Source organism: Phyllobates terribilis, unplaced genomic scaffold, assembly GCF_046119375.1.
Source record: "Phyllobates terribilis strain yellow unplaced genomic scaffold, ASM4611937v1 Scaffold_255__1_contigs__length_2797608, whole genome shotgun sequence".
Taxonomy (NCBI): domain Eukaryota; kingdom Metazoa; phylum Chordata; class Amphibia; order Anura; family Dendrobatidae; genus Phyllobates; species Phyllobates terribilis.
This window is the reverse complement of record NW_027363015.1, coordinates 4,109-23,919: the sequence shown is the minus strand read 5'-3', so window position 1 is coordinate 23,919 and position 19,811 is coordinate 4,109.

Genomic DNA, 19,811 nt, shown 5'->3' with positions numbered 1-19,811 from the left:
CTAAGGTTCAGAGGTCTTTTGTTACATACCATGACATATTGCCCATTATTATTGCTTTGTTCTGTATTTCTTATATTATGTTTTTACTTTTTTCACAGATCCTACATATATGAACCGGATATATCCTTTTTGTCACCCTATATAATATTTTCTATGTTACACTGTATTGCTTATAATGTTTTGCGGATGCTATATTACATGTACTCTATATAATATATATTTCCCCTGCCTCTCCCCTCTCACATGGATATGTATGTGTGTCTATTTATCAGTCACCCCCCTGTCGTTCCCCTTCTCCCTGCATGTATCATCATATACTATCTGTATATGTTTCCCCAGCCTTTCTCCTCTTATGTATATGTTTATTCATTTTTTCCTTCTCCCAGGCATACATTAACATTTCCCCAATATGGTCCCCCCCTTCATCTATATTACCCTTATCCATTTTTAGCTACCGCTCCCTGAGCTCCTAATGGCTTTCTTTAGGTTCACTCAGCTCCCCAGTACGCATCCTGCGCACGCGCTGTTGTTGTTTTTTTCCCTCTATTTATATCTCATCCATTGTGTCGCGCGCATGCGCTGTCATGCATTCCACGCAACCGGAAGTTGCGTTCCACGAGACCTGATGTTGCGTCATCGCACTCCGGAAGCAGCAAGTCACACAGCGCTATTTAAACACCGTCACCGCTCCTGACACCACACCACCACCGGCAGGATACACTTTCCAAGAGGCACATAGGTAAGAGCCTTCTGGGCTGATCATCATGACCCCATGTAGACTTCGGTATTTACCCACTTTTTCTGGTCTTAGGTCCACTTACCATACCCCGTAGGCATACCTCCTCGGCCATTACCACTATTATTGCTTAAGGCAAGTATTTTCGTGGCTTGATACAGGTTATATCTGGATACTGGTGACTCATTTTCCCTTTGCTGTCTATCCACAGCTACTATTGCCGGCTGACATTTTTCCCTTACGACAACAACGACTGGTTCTCTTTATTGTAATTTATCCTGAGCTTCTCTGCAGTAACGTGGATAGATTCCCAGATATTAAGCAGTACATAGCAACTAGGTATCTTGAAATTCTTTCACTTTACAACGGTCCGCTCCTTTTGTTTTGAGTGTATACGCTCCCTTTTCTCTTTACTCCCGTTGTTCTCCCTAATACTTTCCCTTTTTTCTCCCTTCCCCTCCTTTTCCTCCCCCTAGCCCCCCCCCCCCCCTTTTTTCCCCCTCGTCTTGTTCCATCAACATGTACCTATTTTTGTATATATTACTGATTGTATTATCTACTATATTGTATCTCACTTATGTCTTTATTTATGTTTATGCTCTGGTTTTTAAGCTCTTCTGATGCCCCTGAGGAAAACCCTGTTGGGGTTGAAACGTTGGGCAACTGTATACTGACCACGATTTGAACCAGTTGATATTGGAGAAATAAAGCATCTACTATTTTATCACCTATATGAGACTTTTCTATATTATTTGGTGTGCCGGAATCTTTATCTACATGGATGCATGTGTTGTATTCCTGGCACCCTTCTTTTTCAATAGTTGAGCTTGGTCTTTATTAATTATTGTCATTTAGTCATGTGACAGGTCACGTGACCGCTGATGTCGGCGGTCGCTTGACCTGTCACAAGACTAAATGACGTCATGGAAAGTCCTTTTACACCATCGCGAGCCGCCCAAGACACCGGACGCACCGGAGAAGGAGACCGGGGGCCATCGGACGGCGAGTAGAATGTTTTTTTTGTTTACCATTTTTATTCTTTTTTTAACTATTAACTTGGTCACACTATATAAATCCATGCCGGTTGCAAGGATTTATATAGTGTGACCAAGTTGTCAAGCACTTTTCCAAGTGATGCTAAAATCGCTTGGAAAAGCGCTTGACAACCCGCATGCAAAAACGCTTGACAAAAGCTTTTATCTGGCAGGAAAAACGCATGTAAAATCCGCATGCATTTTTCCTGCCAGGGAGATACAGAAAAAATCCGGAGCATTTTTGCTTCGTGGGCACTTAGCCTGCGAGTCTTATATGTTGGAAACCACCCAAGAGTGTTACCATTTTAAACACTGCACCCCTCAACGTATTTAAAATTGCTTTCATATAGTTCATTAACCCTTCTGGTTCTTTTCAGGAAGTAATGGAAAGTGGAATGACAAGAATGAAAAAGTTTATTTTTACAATCTAGATTTTGATAACTTCTGAACAGGCAATTATAGCCGGCATACTTTAAAGGTAGTTATTTGGCCATGAGCTGCCAAGGCAAACATCAGGACCACACAATCAAGATATCAAGGTGCCGATAAAGTTAAAAGGAAGCCCCCACATTGTGTTAACTATTTAGATTCTATAATCACTATTGACAACAGAATCAAAGGGGTTAAACGTCCATGGTCTGTGCCAACACTGATCATGGCTGATGCAGCAAGTTGTCAGCTATAATGTACAGGTGACAGCTACAGGATAGTCACCTGTCGGGGAACGCTAGTCTCTTATATTGCAGATCAGTAAAAAGACGTCTATTGGTCAATAAGGGGTTAAGGATAACAAAGTCAATGTTTTGGAGCGGCCATCACAAAGCCCTGATCTTAGTCCTATTGAAAATGTATGGGCAAAGCTGAAAAGGCCGGTGCGAGCAAGACGACCTACAAACCTGGATCAGTTACAGCAGTTGTGTCAGGAGAAATGGGCCCAAATTCCGACCTAAGAGTATGTGCCCACGTAGCGTTTTACAAGCGTATATGCTGCGGACTTTCCTCAGGGTAAACGCTTGTGAGACGCTAGGTAATCTGCCCCCCATGGTCCCCAAGGGGAATCCGCAAGTTCTATGCCCATGCAGCGGATTTTTCCGCAGCGTTTTTGATGCGCGCAATAATCCACAGCATGTCAATTAATTTTGCGTTTCCGCAAGCGGAATTGCCTTTGCAATGCAATAAAAAACGCAGGATAAACGCAGGATAAACGTGCGTGGAATTCCGCATGTGGAAAACGCGCGATAAACGCAGGATAAACGCGCGTGGAATTCCGCATGCGTTTTTCCGGGAGAGGACATGCAGAAATTTTCTGCTTCATTTCCGCAGCGTGGGCACATAGCCTTATATTGTGAGAAGCTTGTGGGAGGAAATCCCAAATGTTTCACCCAAGTCATTCACTTTAAGGACAATGGTACCAAATACTAATGAAATGGATGGAAAGTTTTGACTTTGTTTTAAGCATTTTTATTACTTACTGCATTCTCGCTCTCTCATTATTCTGGCATTTGGCAAATATTACAAATGATGGTAATCCTAATTGACCTAAAATGGGAAAGGTTTATTCTGATTTCATGTCAGATATGGAGAGAAACATGCATATACTGTATGTCTTTTTATATAGTGTATGGAAACTTCTGGTTTCAACTGTATATGAGATATTGAAATTTAATTGGTCATATTGTAATTTATTTTGAATGAAGTAAGTGAATTCCCACATTAATTTGACATTATATAATAATGTCTTTATATTTAAATAAATCTCAGTGATTTCAACAATACAACAGGATGTTATTTTCTTATAATAAAAAAATTAAAATAAAAAATTCTATTGTGGTGTTAATTTTGTAATATTGATTTCTTTATCTGTTTCATTTATGTCTCAGTGTTTGAAAAAGGCCTTTTGCATAAGGCTGAAACGTTACATTGAATTTTGGGATTTCTTTATGAAATAAAGAATTGCATTATCATTCTGAATATTTGAGTGCCGAGTATCTATATATACACTGGCATGCCAGGCATGTCAATCTCCACAAGGAGAAAAATGACCCTTTAGATCCCAGTGAGAAGCCTCTCATACAGTCAAATCGGATCTCATGCTTTGTACTGACGAGGAGCAATACCCTGAAACACCGTGGCTGCAAATTGAGATTCTGGTTTGGCTTTTCTCCCAAGTCATGTGACAAGGCTCGTTAAAGGGTCGATATTGACTTTTAGGATTGCTACTTCCAATAGACTTGTCACTTATCTCACTTTTAGCAAATCAGAATATACCGTAGATCATATATAATAGAAATAATCATTATCCACTGTCTGTCTTTGCAAAAGTGATAATAGGAAGTGCAGCCATATCGGTTGTGACCTTTGAATTAATTTCTCAGAAACAGACAGTGAACAGTCATTTTGTCAGGATGTTATATCAATGACTAAGTCATTAGTTTCCAAGAAGCTGCTTTAAAATTGACAAACTACTTCTTCCTATTTTTGCAGCGGTGCAATATTGCCATCTTATTAGAGAAGAGCAGTTAAAGAGAATGTGTTATCAAACAATAACCAATTGTTTAAATTACCTTTTTACATGAAATTTATTTTTTTTTTTTACTTTTTTTTCACTATAGTAACCATCTAAACTAAAAAAACACACCCACAGATCCTGCAATTATCACCCTGGCCAAAATTAGTTTCATATTTCCTGTTGTATGCAGAAGATTTTTCAGCAGTTTTATTATCATCAGTGAAAATGACAATGAAAGATGACACCTCTATATAAAGCAGATAAAGTAGCCACCATTCACAAGAAATGATAGTCACAGCTCACCTCCTCACCCTTCCTTCACAATGAGTCTATTCTTAGGACTAGTGGCCAGTGTGAAAATTGTAAGACTTCAGGATTGGTTCTTTTGATTGTGATGTTAAAAAGTGAAAATCTAAAAAAAAATGACATTTACAGTAAATTTAATGTAATCCCTTCTCACCATGGACAGTTTTAGTTTTTGGGCTTTTTCTTTGTTCCTCTCCTTCTTTCTCCCCTTTCGTGTGACATAGCTGTATGAGGGCTGATTTTTTACCCTACAATATACTGGAAAACTGGAACAAAAATTCCAAGCGAAGTTAAATGGGATTGCGTTTTTCATTGCTTTTGGGTTTTGTTTCTAAGGTTTCATTGTGCAGTGAAAATGACCTGTGAACATGATTCTTCATGTCGTGCAAACTTGAAAAAACAGATATCAAACTTGTATAGTTTTATTTTGATGGTGAAAATATTTCAGCGATTCGGTCGATAGAGCTTTATGAGGGCTTGTTAATTGCTGAGGTTTTCATTAATAACATTTTTTGGGTTATATACGATGTTTCAATCCCACTTTTTCATGTACCAACATGGCAGCCATGGGGGCGGTCAGCAGGCTCATGGTTGCCACTGAAATCCATAAGCAGCACTTTCACTTAGTGAAGGGGGGTGGAAGGCAACATCCCATGGGCATCCAAAATGGTGAACCTCTGGGACATCGCACCTTAACTACCATGGTCAGGGATTTACTGCAGCATGTAAGGGGTTAACAGCAGCAACCAGAGCTGCTCTAATAGCGGCTTTTACAGACAAATACCGGCAGTATAACACAGCTGGAATCTGCAGGTATACTGCGGGTGGAGTTGCAGAGTCCACTCCACACACTCGCACCCAACATGCACTATACATGTAGGGCAGATAGGGGTTAAACAACAGAGGACACGTTCCTTTTAAGCACTTAAGAATGTATTTTTTACTTTGCAGATAGTATACTGGCATATGTGTTGTACTTAAAGGGAATGTCTGCATTAGTTAATGTCTTTTTGTTAGAAGGGCCCCAATATGCTGACTAAAGGATGATCTGTTGCTGGCAATCTCAGCGATAAGCCATTTGTTGAAAAATATGGCAACAAGCATTTAATTCTCCTGCACTGCCACCAAAGGAAACAGGAGGTACTGCACAGTATCCAGTGAAATCAATAAGCTGACTATGTAATGAATGAAGTACTGGGACCTTCAAAGTGGGAATGACTCCATGTAACTGCTCTCTAGTCTGCATAAAATGGGTTCAGGTTTACAACGGAGAATCCCCACTATTAACCTGTATAGTGCCCCAAGTATGTGCAAGTGGTTTCTAAACCAGACAACCTCATTAAGTCTCATAACACCTTTGTCAATAAACAGGTATTCTCAAATTACTAAGTTGCTTTAATTAGTTAAACAGCATGAAAATACGCAAGTTTGCCACTGACTTGCTTTTTCTATCTGCTGTCATTCTCCTGCAATGAGAACTTTTATCTTACATAGTGTAAAGCTCATTTCCATGGAGTTCAGCCACTAGTAGACCTTGGTAGAGAGTGTGCAGTAGTCACATTCCAGGAGAAAAGTTAACTCCTAACATACCGTTATCTCTGTCCAGCCCATTCATTTCTATACATCAGTTAGCTGCTCCCTGCCTTCTCCCTTTAGGCTTTTGACGAGATGCTCTTATCCATCCTGTAGAATCACAATTCCTGCACCCAGTATCTAGGCTCTCACTGTCTGTGGCTGTGTGCTTGCTCAAATACCCTGTTGTCTCTATGTGTAAAAATAGTGATAGTGATAGAGTACATTCCAGAACCAACCACTGATGGCTGAATGTGTTACAGCAGAACTTGTGCTGAGCTTTATAGTTCTAATAATACTACAGCTCTGCTGCTCATCAGAGCTATCACTCAGGGAGAAGAGCCCGTCCTGCCAGAAATCAGGAAGTAAGGAGACTGCACAGCTCTGAGCTGCTCAAGAGATCACTTATGAAAACTATACAGTGATCTATACAGTACAGACCAAAAGTTTGGACACACCTTCTCATTTAAAGATTTTTCTGTATTTTCATGACTATGAAAATTGTACATTCACACTGAAAGCATCAAAACTATGAATTAACACAGGTGGAATTATATACTTAGGCTATGTGCCCACGATGCAGAAATGAAGCAGAAAATTTCTGCAGCATTTCTGCATCTCCCTGGCAGAAAAAAACGCATGCAGATTGTGCATGCGGTTTTCCTGCAGAATACATGCGAATCCACATGCGGGTTCACATGCGTTTCTGCATGCAGATTGACAAGCACTTTCCAGGCGATAGCATCACTTGGAAAGTGTTTGACAACTAGGTCACACTGTATAAATCCATGGAAACAGCATGGATTTATACAGTGTGAACCGTAAAAATTAAAACAAATAAAGCTATACTCACCCCCGAGGCCCCGGCGTGGCTGCAGCGCTGCTTCCTGGCTGGTTCCCGGCTGCCGGCATATCGCGAGACAGAGCGGTGAAGGGCCTGCGGTCACATGACTGTGACGTCACCGAAGGTCCTTCAGCGCTGCTGGCATTTAGAGAGAAGACGTCGGACAGGTGAATATAAACTTTATTTGTTATTTTATTCTTTTTTTACAGGTACAATGGTACCCAGGTCTGGATGAGAGTCTCCTCTCCTCCAGAACTGGGTACCATCCGCACATAGAGACGCATAGAAGCCGCTTGTAAAAATGTACAGTCGCGGTTTCTGTGCGTCTCAATGCAAGTCAATGGCGGGAGTTCCGCTGCGCTTCCGCAAAATTAAATGACATGCTGCGGATTTTTGTACGCAGCATAAACGCTGCGGAAAAATCCGCAGCATGTGCATAGAACATGCGGAATTCCCTTGGGGACCATGGGGTGCGGATTACCTAGCGTTTTACAAGCGTTTACCCTGAGGAAATTCCGCAGCATAAATGCTTGAAAAACGCTACGTGGGCACACAGCCTTAACACAAAAAAATTGGGAAACAACAAGTTAAGGTGGCCACACACAATAACTGAAAGTTGATTGCTGGTTCGGCCGTCCACTACCTCTCCCAACTCTCATACACGAGAAGGTTTGGCTTGGTTAAATGTTCATGTGTTTTCAAAGTGGAGAACTGTGAAAATCACTGCCAAACGGCTCTGGCAGCAGCTTATCACCTGAATAACAAAAGGGTCAGGCATTAAGGGTCAGGCAGTTTGAATTTTACCTCCTCTGACCTCATCTGTCAGGGAAGAGTCTGGATGTCCCCTTAGACTATTAGCTTAGTCTATTGTGTATGGAGGCTTAAAGGGGTTTTCCATTACTCAGACAACTCCTTCTCAATCCATATGTGTGTCCCCCAGTAAAATAATAACACCTATACTCACCTCCAGTGCCAGCACTATTCCAGCGGTGTCTGCACTGGCTCTCCTGGGGATTGCATGTGTCATGGGTGTGTCAGAAGTGACAGTCATCCTGCAGTTGGTTGCAGGAGATCTCTTCATTTGGCCTTACAGACAACTTCTTAGAATATGTGTCTCTAGGACCCAGCGGCTAGTTTCCTTCTGGCTAATTAACACCCTGGCCTGGATGTATAAATACCTGTTGTGAGCCAGAGGGAGGTGCCGGCGATATTGATTACACCTTGTGAAGGCTTGAGCAAGAGCAGTACTTCTTCCTCTCCAGTGCTAGAGAACGTGTGCGCACTTGTCTGGAGTCGACTAAAGCTAAGCGATTTTCCCTTGTTTGTCCCCCCTTGTTGTCTTTAGTGTTCAGTGGGGATCAACTAGTGCTCATCCTTTCTGTTCCCTAGCCTGAGCCTAATGGCAGGGAAAGACAGGCCAAGGTACGCGTACGGCGATTGGTGAAGAACCAATAAAGGGACATTAGTGGAGACAGGGTGACACTAGATCAGCCTAGGAGTTCTCCACTCCCCACTTTCCCTAGTCTGGGTTCCCTTTCCCTTTTCCCTTTGTGTTGCACTTAGTCTTTCCCACACCTTACGTGACAGCATGACATTATATCTCATGATTCCTAGGGGCAATCAGCGCTGACTTTACTCTCCCCACCTTTGGCCAACTTGCATACATCCAGAGGAAGTGAGAGCTGTTGCTGCTCTTACTTCCTCCGGATGTACAGGTATGTGCTATAACTGGAGGCAGGAAGAGTGAAGCCAGCGCTGATTGGCAGCAGGGATCACTTGACATAACAATGTCACGTGATCCCAAGGAGAGCCAATGCCGACACGGCTGGAACACTGGAGGGGAGTATAGGTGTTATTATTTTACTGAGGGCAAAAATATATTTATGGAGAAGGAGATGTCCGAGTAGTAGAAAACCCCTTTAAGTGTTGGCTACTACTTTCATGGATGTGGACAGAAAGCTCTTTCTGAGTTCATTAAGTAGTTCAATCTGACAAAGGTTTCCAATAGAGTTGGTGCGAGTCAATTCGCAAGACCCAGTCCATCAGCCACATCCATAATCTGTGACCGCTGCATCGGAGCCCTGAGAACCACCTCCTATATCCCAGCATCCACAGCTGTTCTACTGATTAGCCGGCCTGATGCAATGTCACATATGCATCATGCTGTAACCATAAAGATGCAGCTAATCAGAAGAGAAGCAGGGAATCATGGAAGGTAGAAGGCAGGTCTTGAGGCTCCTGTCCAGCATCCAAAGATTACTGACGTGGCCGATGGACCAAGTGCTGCGAAACGAATCGCACCAACTATAGTTTTCAAATAAAACAACAATGTCTAAATGGCTAACCAATATTGCATTAAAGGATCTATCTACTTTATTTCTCCCCAAAACTGTGCCTCTCTAGTCCATGGGGTGTGTCTGGTATTGCAACTCAGTGCCCCATTGATTTGGTTAGGGATAAGCTACAATATCAGGCAGCGCTCACGGGTAGTGTGAAATGTGTATGGAGTGTGGTCTGTATCTATGCTATTCTCTTTGTTTGAATTTTTTTTTATACATTTGTAGGTAACTCAAATGGATCATAAACTCAATCTCATAACCGATATGATTCACCACCTGATAGCAAACCAACAAAGCGGTCAGTCTACCAACAGAACACCGCACCGGAGCAACTCTCTGAACGACGGGAGCAACCTCTCCAGTACTCTGCCTACCTACCAACAGTTAACAGTGCCAAGACGAGACCAAGATAATGCATCTTGATGAACAAACACAAACTCGTTCTTCTACTGTCCTCAATGCAGATATTCATTATTTTAATGAATGCATTTATAAGCAGAAAGTAAAATGAATGATGAAATTAGACTGAGTATCGAGTAAGTGTGTAACACTGTAAAGGACGTCTTGTCTATTCTCTGTAGATCCTATCAGGGTTCATTGAAGGTTTCTTAGAGGAAGGGACATGGAACATATGTGTATTGCTCCATGTAGAAACATGCAAGAAAGCATCTGATACATTGATGAATCCTTTCTCAGGAAGATTGTAGCTCATCGGCCTGTGGGATCGTAAATCGCTACGGGTCGTGCTGTAAAACTGGCAATACAACTGAACAATTACCCTGATTTTTTTTATTGTATTAAAATACACTTTTTACATTGATTTTCAATTGTTGGGGTCTAAAATGAAAATTCTTTTGAGAAAAATAGAAATAAATATTGTACTGTAGAAAATTACACTTCTTTTTTTTACAATGTATTTTTGGTAAAAATGGTATTAAAGAGTTAATTTTTCTTTATGATTTCTGATCACAATTTTTTTTTATGGAATATTTTTTGACATCTGATCAAATGTATTGTATTTTCTCAAAAATGTTGATATTTGCACATTGATTGGTTTAAAGCAGTGATGGCGAATCTTTTAGAGACCGAGTGCCCAAACTGCAATCCAAAACCCACTTATTTATCGGCAAGTGCCAACACGGCAATTTATCCTAAATATTGAGGTTTTACTGATACAAACAACTGATACAAAGAGCAGACGAGGGCAGCATAGAGCAGCCACAGACAGGAGCAGGGGTAAGAGACGGCAGAAATAAAGAATGTGCTCACCCCCATCCTGTTATATATGCTGGCCCTCCCCTCAATCCTGGTAGATATGCTGGCCCTCCCCTCAATCCTGGTAGATATGCTGGCCCTACCCTCAATCCTGGTATATATGCTGGCCCTCCCCTCAATCCTGGTATATATGCTGGCCCTCCCCTCAATCCTGGTGTATATGCTGGTCCTCCCCTCAATCCTGGTATATATGCTGGCCCTCCCCTCAATCCTGGTATATATGCTGGCCCTCCCCTCAATCCTGGTATATATGCTGTCCCTCCCCTCAATCCTGGTATATATACTGGCCCTCCCCTCAATCCTGGTGTATATGCTGGTCCTCCCCTCAATCCTGGTATATATGCTGGCCCTCCCCTCAATCCTGGTATATATGCTGGCCCTCCCCTCAATCCTGGTATATATGCTGGCCCTCCCCTCAATCCCGGTATATATGCTGGTCCTCCCCTTAATCCTGGTATATATGCTGGCCCTCCCCGCAATCCTGGTATATATTCTGGCCCTCCCCTCAATCCTGGTATATATGCTGGCCCTCTCCTCAATCCTGGTATATATTCTGGCCCTCCCCGCAATCCTGGTATATGTGCTGGCCCTCCCATCAATCCTGGTATATATGCTGGCACTACCCTCAATCCTGGTATATATGCTGGCCCTCCCCTCAATCCTGGTATATATGCTGGCCCCCCCTCAATCCTGGTATATATGCTGGCCCTCCCCTCAATCCTGGTATATATGCTGGCCCTCTCCTCAATCCTGGTATATATGCTGGCTCTCCCCTCAATCCTGGTATATATGCTGGCCCTCCCCTCAATCCTGGTATATATGCTGGCCCTCCCCTCAATCCTGGTATATATGCTGGCCCTCCTCTCAACCCTGGTATAAATGCTGGTCCTCCCCTCAACCCTGGTATATATGTTGGCCCTCCCCTCAATCCTGGTATATATACTGGCCCTCCCCTCAATCCTGGTATATATGCTGGCCCTCCCCTCAATCCTGGTATATATGCTGGCCCTCCCCTCAATCCTGGTATAAATGCTGGTCCTCCCCTCAATCCTGGTATATATGCTGGCCCTCCCCGCAATCCTGGTATATATTCTGGCCCTCCCCTCAATCCTGGTATATATGCTGGCCCTCTCCTCAATCCTGGTATATATTCTGGCCCTCCCCGCAATCCTGGTATATATGTTGGCCCTCCCCTCAACCCTGGTATATATGCTGGCCCTCCCCTCAATCCTGGTATATATACTGGCCCTCCCCTCAATCCTGGTATATATGCTGGCCCTCCCCTCAATCCTGGTATATATGCTGGCCCTCCCCTCAATCCTGGTATAAATGCTGGTCCTCCCCTCAATCCTGGTATATATGCTGGCCCTCCCCTCAATCCTGGTATATATGCTGGCCCTCCCCTCAATCCTGGTATATATGCTGGCCCTCCCCTCAACCCTGGTATATATGCTGGCCCTCCCCTCAATCCTGGTATATATACTGGCCCTCCCCTCAATCCTGGTATATATGCTGGCCCTCCCCTCAATCCTGGTATAAATGCTGGTCCTCCCCTCAATCCTGGTATATATGCTGGCCCTCCCCTCAATCATGGTATATATGCTGGCCCTCCCCGCAATCCTGGTATATATTCTGGCCCTCCCCTCAATCCTGGTATATATGCTGGCCCTCTGCTCAATCCTGGTATATATTCTGGCCCTCCCCGCAATCCTGGTATATATGCTGGCCCTCCCCTCAACCCTGGTATATATGCTGGCCCTCCCCTCAATCCTGGTATATATGGTGGCCCTCCCCTCAATCCTGGTATATATGGTGGCCCTCCCCTCAATCCTGGTATATATGCTGGCCCTCTCCTCAATCCTGGTATATATGCTGGCTCTCCCCTCAATCCTGGTATATATGCTGGCCCTCCCCTCAATCCTGGTATATATGCTGGCCCTCCCCTCAATCCTGGTATATATGCTGGCCCTCCCCTCAATCCTGGTATATATGCTGGCCCTCCCCTCAATCCTGGTATAAATGCTGGTCCTCCCCTCAATCCTGGTATATATGCTGGCCCTCCCCGCAATCCTGGTATATATTCTGGCCCTCCCCTCAATCCTGGTATATATGCTGGCCCTCTCCTCAATCCTGGTATATATTCTGGCCCTCCCCGCAATCCTGGTATATTTGCTGGCCCTCCCCTCAACCCTGGTATATATGCTGGCCCTCCCCTCAATCCTGGTATATATGCTGGCCCTCCCCTCAATCCTGGTATATATGCTGGCCCTCCCCTCAATCCTGGTATATATGCTGGCCCTCCCCTCAATCCTGGTATAAATGCTGGTCCTCCCCTCAATCCTGGTATATATGCTGGCCCTCCCCTCAATCCTGGTATATATGCTGGCCCTCCCCTCAATCCTGGTATATATGCTGGCCCTCCCCTCAACCCTGGTATATATGCTGGCCCTCCCTTCAATCCTGGTATATATACTGGCCCTCCCCTCAATCCTGGTATATATGCTGGCCCTCCCCTCAATCCTGGTATATATGCTGGCCCTCCCCTCAATCCTGGTATAAATGCTGGTCCTCCCCTCAATCCTGGTATATATGCTGGCCCTCCCCTCAATCCTGGTATATATGCTGGCCCTCCCCGCAATCCTGGTATATATTCTGGCCCTCCCCTCAATCCTGGTATATATGGTGGCCCTCTCCTCAATCCTGGTATATATTCTGGCCCTCCCCGCAATCCTGGTATATATGCTGGCCCTCCCCTCAACCCTGGTATATATGCTGGCCCTCCCCTCAATCCTGGTATATATGCTGGCCCTCCCCTCAATCCTGGTATATATGCTGGCCCTCCCTTCAATCCTGGTATATATGCTGGCCCTCCCCTCAATCCTGGTATATATGCTGGCCCTCCCCTCAGTCCTGGTATATATACTGGCCCTCCCCTCAATCCTGGTATATGTGCTGGCCCTCCCCTCAATCCTGGTATATATGCTGGCCCTCCCCTCAATCCTGGTATATATGCTGGCCCTCCCCTCAATCCTGGTATATATGCTGGTCCTCCCCTCAATCCTGGTATATATGCTGGCCCTCCCCTCAATCCTGGTATATATGCTGGCCCTCCCCGCAATCCTGGTATATATTCTGGCCCTCCTCTCAATCCTGGTATATATGCTGGCCCTCTCCTCAATCCTGGTATATATTCTGGCCCTCCCCGCAATCCTGGTATATATGCTGGCCCTCCCCTCAACCCTGGTATATATGCTGGCCCTCCCCTCAATCCTGGTATATATGCTGGCCCTCCCCTCAATCCTGGTATATATGCTGGCCCTCCCTTCAATCCTGGTATATATGCTGGCCCTCCCCTCAATCCTGGTATATATGCTGGCCCTCCCCTCAGTCCTGGTATATATGCTCTCTCCCCCCCAGCCACTGTGCATCGCATATTAAAAAAACAAACAAACACATAATAAACCCTCCTCCTCACCTTCCTTCTTCTCCCGCGCAGCATCCTCTCCTGTAGCTGAAGTTTATTGCAGCGCACGTATTAGCCAGGCCCGTGCGCGCTGCAGTACACGCTGCCGGCCAATCAGAGGCAAGCGGCAGCTAGCCTCTGATTGGCCAGTCGACGTCATGCTGGCCTCTGATTGGCCGGCAGCCGCTTCTGATTGTCCGGAAGCCGCTAGCCTGTGATTGTCCGGCCAACGTCATGCTGGTCTCTGATTGGCCAGAAGCCGCAGGCCTCTGATTGTCCGGCTGAAGTTATGCTGGCCTCTGATTGGACGGCAGCCGCTGGCCTCTGATTGGCCGGCCGACGTCATGCTGGTCTCTGATTGGCCAGAAGCCGCAGGCCTCTGATTGTCCGGCAGACGCTAGCATCTGATTGGCCGGCCGACGTCATGCTTGCCTCTGATTGGCCGGCAGACGCTGGCGTCTGATTGACCGGCCGACGTCATGCTTGCCTCTGATTGGCCGGCAGCCCTGGCCTCTGATTGGCCGGCAGCGTGTATTGCAGCGCTCGGGCCTGGCTAGTTCGTGCGCTGCAATACACTTCAGCTCGATGTGTTTCCGTCCCAGAGAGATCGCACATCTAGCTGCAGTAGCGGAGCTGGTGCCGGCACTCGGCGGCTCAGAGTTCTCCCCCGCCGGCCCGATCCAGTAGCTCTAGTGCTGCGGCCATGGTGCCCCCCAGGAGGGCTCTGCTGCCCCCTCTGCACGCTGCCATAGGTTCCCAGCACTGGTGTAAAGCATTTCTTCTTTTACAGCTGACGACCCAAAATTGGTGATTTTCTGAAAAAAAAATAAAAAATGGCCAGTCTGCATTATATATGGTGGAAGTGAGAATGGGTAAGGGGGTGGTCTTCACAGAGGGGTCTATGGAGAGATGTCACTTTATAAGAAGCACATAGCATGGAATACCGGGGGGAAGCCTTCTGGCTCCTTATGTTGCACCAGTCCGGAATGCTCCACTATGGTCCATCCTTCTATAGTTCTTCTCTTACACTTTCTGCTGGTCGGTATATGGACGTATTCGCTCTATGCTGACAGGCGCTCCCTTAGTATAGCCCATGTAATGCACGGCACCACAATGTTGTAGGTTCTGACTACTGTGTAAAAAAACACCCACCCAGAGACCGGCCATAATCTTATAGTCTGGGTGTGAATACGCTGTAGGTAGAGCTACACTTTTGTTGTGGAAATTTGGGTAATTTTATTTACCTTTTTGCATTTACCCGAATGAGGCTTGTGAGAAATCCTTAAATATGCTGCAGATTTCTCCTGTATGATGCTGACCAATCATAAGCAAGCAGCAACACTCAAAGAAAAGAAGAACACGCCCCCACCATAGCTCAAAGCGGGTTTCTTAGGGTATAAAGCTACTTTCTCACAATGAGTTTTTAGTGAGTTTTTTCGCTGCATATTGTACAAATAATGCAAGTAACCTATCTTAATGGGTGCAGAAATTCTGCAACATCAAAAACTCACCAAAAGCTCATCGTGGGAACCTAGCCTAAGATGTATAATGATGGAGAGTCCTGATCTCCTGGTCTAACCTTCTGCATGATTAGAAAGCAGAGGTAACAGCTCTAAGACAAGGAAGGAGCCGCACAGCTGAGTTTCTCTGTGTCACATTACAAACCCTTTTATTGACTCTCCTGATTATGGAGTGTGCCAGTATCACACTTATGTCTTCTGTGCTCAAGCAACTTGTATTCTCTCTGCAGTGATGTTAGGCTGTTATTACACCTCACACAGGAGCAGTGTGTTCTGGGTTACTTCTGTGGTGAAATGTAATGACAGTCTGCTCTAATCTCACTGCAGAATGAGTACAAGTTGAGCACAACGGATCTAAGTGTGATACTGACACTGTGCTCTCATTTCTGGACAGGCAGTATGGGATCGGCGCAGTACAGCTGAGGTGAGAGTGCCATAAGAGGAGGAAAGCTGTTAGAAAGGTTTGTAATGTTGCACAACTAAACTCTCTTGTGCTGCCCCTTCACCCACAGAGACCTTAACTGAAAGGTATTAGTCAGTTGTGTGCTCTACTCATGCAGGAGGTTAGCCCAGGAGACCAGGTCTGTATCCTTACATCTTAGACACTGAGAAATCTGCTCTAAGCTATGGTGGGGATGTGATCATCTTTCTTTTCAGTGCTGTCGTCTGCTTATAATTGGTCAGCATCATGCAGGGAGAAGAATTTCGCACCCCCAGTGAAAACTCTGATAACATCTACTTGGACTTAATTTTTTAACTCATTAGGCGCCAAATACTTTCATTGCTAATATCTCCGCAAATGAAAGATAAAATAGAAAAAAAAAAACAGGAAAAATTTGGTGACAGGTCCTCTTTGGGATGAGACAACCCCTTTAAATGTAAGAATTGAATTTTAGTCGAAAAAATGTATGCAACAAAAATGCCACATGTGATTTGATCCAAAAACGTGCTGCATTTCAGGATGAGAGAAGCAAGTATTTGCAAAAAAAAGTTAAAAGGGGTGTTCACTGTTATGATATTGATCACTTATACTTAGGATGGACCACCAAGATCAGATTGGTAGAGTTCCAACACTCTGCCACCCCATTGATTACATGCTGGAGCTGGTAACAGCTGATTGGTGGTGTTAGGATTTGGACACCTATCAATCTGATACTACTGACTTATATTGATGCCTTCTCCTAATTGATAAGTGGTGGCATACCCCTTTAAAACAATACGTAGTTTTTATTTAGTTGTAAGATGAAAGTGACTCTACACATTAAGGCGTGTCATGGTCTGAGCACAAAATGATTCAAAGATTAGTTGCTGGCCTCTTGACCCGAACTTAAGAGCTTAAGGCCATGTTCATACATTCAGTAATTTGGTCAGTATTTTACCTCAGTATTAGGAAGCCAAAACCAGGAGTGGAACAATTAGAGGAAAAGTATAATAGAAACACGTCACTGATGAAACTTACTGAACGTGTGAAGGTGCCTAATAGAGACGCTGTGGAGAAGGACAGGAGCGCACACAAAATAGGGCAATAGCGTCTGATAAGGGGTCGGGATAATTGATGGCAGCGCTCACCTAGAGGTGTTGTGTGCAGTCACCACAGCTATAATGGTTATATACAACGAAGGAAAAAATACGATCAAAGCTACACAGCAGGTAGTTAATCATAAAATCTAGCTTTTATTAAATATATGATATAAAAAGAATACATCTCATAGTATGGCAGAAACAGTGCACAACGTACATAACAAAAAATATCTTAAAATACCATCATGCTCAATGGACACAGAAGTCCACATGTGAAACACCCACCAAAATATAGTATAAACACTAGTGCTCCTGATCAGCAGATCTCTACTGTATAAGTCCAAGTAGTGTATCATTGGTGGTCAGCTAGTGCTGCCCAACTGTAAACAAGATACCCATGTCAGTAACCATATAATATAGAAGTAAGGACTACCTGGACAGAAGGCTGGCGGCAGGAATGCTCACATGTGGACCGCGTGTCCACCCCGACACGCGTTTCGGCGTTACCTTCTTCAGGGGGCGTGGTTGCAAACCGGGGGTGTGTCTTTAAAAAGCTATCTCTGGCCAATAGGAGGGTGTGGGCGGACATCAAATGACGCGCCCGGCGTCTCCGCTGCCTCTGCAACCCGCGATGCCGGCGTCATGCGAAGGACCTCCCATAAGTCACGCGGGCCCACGTGACCCGCAGGTCCTAGCATAGAGACGCCGGACAGCGCGAGCCAACCTCAGCAACCGAGAGCGCCTGCTCGTACTTGTCCTGGGTACCGCACCTTAGGTAAAACATCCTCAAGCCTAACTAGAGGTCCATCTAAATATTGCCACAGTATCCCAGGGATAGTAAATAAGGATATATGTGTTAAGGTATCCAATTGTAGGATTAACCACATTCATCCAGTGGTAGAGCATAATGTAAAGATCTCCCATCAAAAGGAATACTTATATGCATCGCAATATATATCAATATAGGGACAATTTTACGCATACCATGGACCTCACCACATGTGTCAAATTGCTCCCGACATTGGCACATCATCACTGTATAAAATACCTATCAAAAATACATAATCATAATGGACAAAATAGCATTATATATTAGTACAAGGTGCATGATCACAGAAATGCTATGTCAATAAATCACAATAACAATGTTATCCAGCAGGTAGAAACAATAACCACACATATAGAGGACCCAACCACACACATCACAATACATAATCACCTAAAGGATGGGAATGATACAAGATGCAATAATTCATTTAGACAAAGTTCACAATATAAAAACAAGATATATAGGCCTTGGCGACTGCTGTACGACAATGTCATGAATCCTTCTTCTCCTCCACAAACACTTATCGATAGTAGAACGAATATAGTACGGACACAACCCACGAAAGGAAAAGTTCACAGACCAAAATGATGGATGAACTGGAAATAATATATAATAAAAATAGAATAAATAAAAAACATAAAAATACAAATGATATGTACTAGGTAGAGGGAATATCAAAGAAACGGAGCGAAACTGAGACTCTCATTCAGCCCATGCGGGTGTACGGTGCCCAATTTCCAGATCCATCTGGATTCTAGTTGAGCTAGACGTTGACTAAGTCTACCTCCACGAATACCAATCCTCAAGGCGTCAATCCCCCTCACCCTCAGTAGTGAACTATCACAGTTATGGCAGAGTTTGAAATGTCGTGGTATCGTCCTGAGTGTGGAGGGATCCATACAGTCGACTGCCGCCGAAATCCCCAACACATGTTCCCTAACTCTTACTTTAAGTTGCCGTGTAGTTAGACCCACATAGATTAGTCCACAAGGACATGTGGCATAGTAGATAATGAACCGTGAGGTACATGTAATACGACTTTCAATGACATAAGTCACTGTACCCGCAGCATTAGAAAAGGTATTAGTACATTCGATTTTCGGACAGGCGACACAACGGCCGCATGGAAAACTTCCACACTCAGGACTAGAAGCACCAAAAATAGTAGCAGTCCCAGATTGAAATTGATAATGGCTGTGTACCAGACAGTCACGAAGATTTTTAGAGCGGCGCACAGCAATGGATGGACGATCTGGAAGAATTTTAGACAAAACAGGATCAGTCAGGAGGATAGGCCAAGCTTTAGTCAAACATTCCCTCATACGACCAAATTGGCCATGATAGTCAGTTATAAATCTTGGTCTATCTACTGATTTTGAAATTTTTTTCTTCTTATAGAGCAAATCGTGTCTGTTGGAATATTTGGCACGATGATATGCCCTTTTTACCATGCGTTTACTGTAACCCCTCTCATAGAATCTCTTTTTCAAATCTTCGGACTGTCTGGCAAAATCCATATCATCCGAGCAGAGTCTGCGTAGCCGCAGAAACTGTCCAATGGGAACAGACTGTATCACCCAAGGAGGGTGGGAGGATGACGCATGGAGTAGCATATTCGTGGAGGTATTTTTACGGTAAATATTTGTTTTTATAAAATTGTCCTGATCTCTGGTTAGAGCCACATCCAAGAAATTCACTACATCCCTATCCCATGTATAGGTAATACGTATGTTCATGTCATTATCATTAAGGGACTGCATGAATCTCTTCAAGCCTTCAATAGAACCCTGCCAGATCAGCAGAATATCATCTATGTAGCGCGTCCAAAAGGGGACGTGGTCCATAGATGTCCGCTGATCTGGC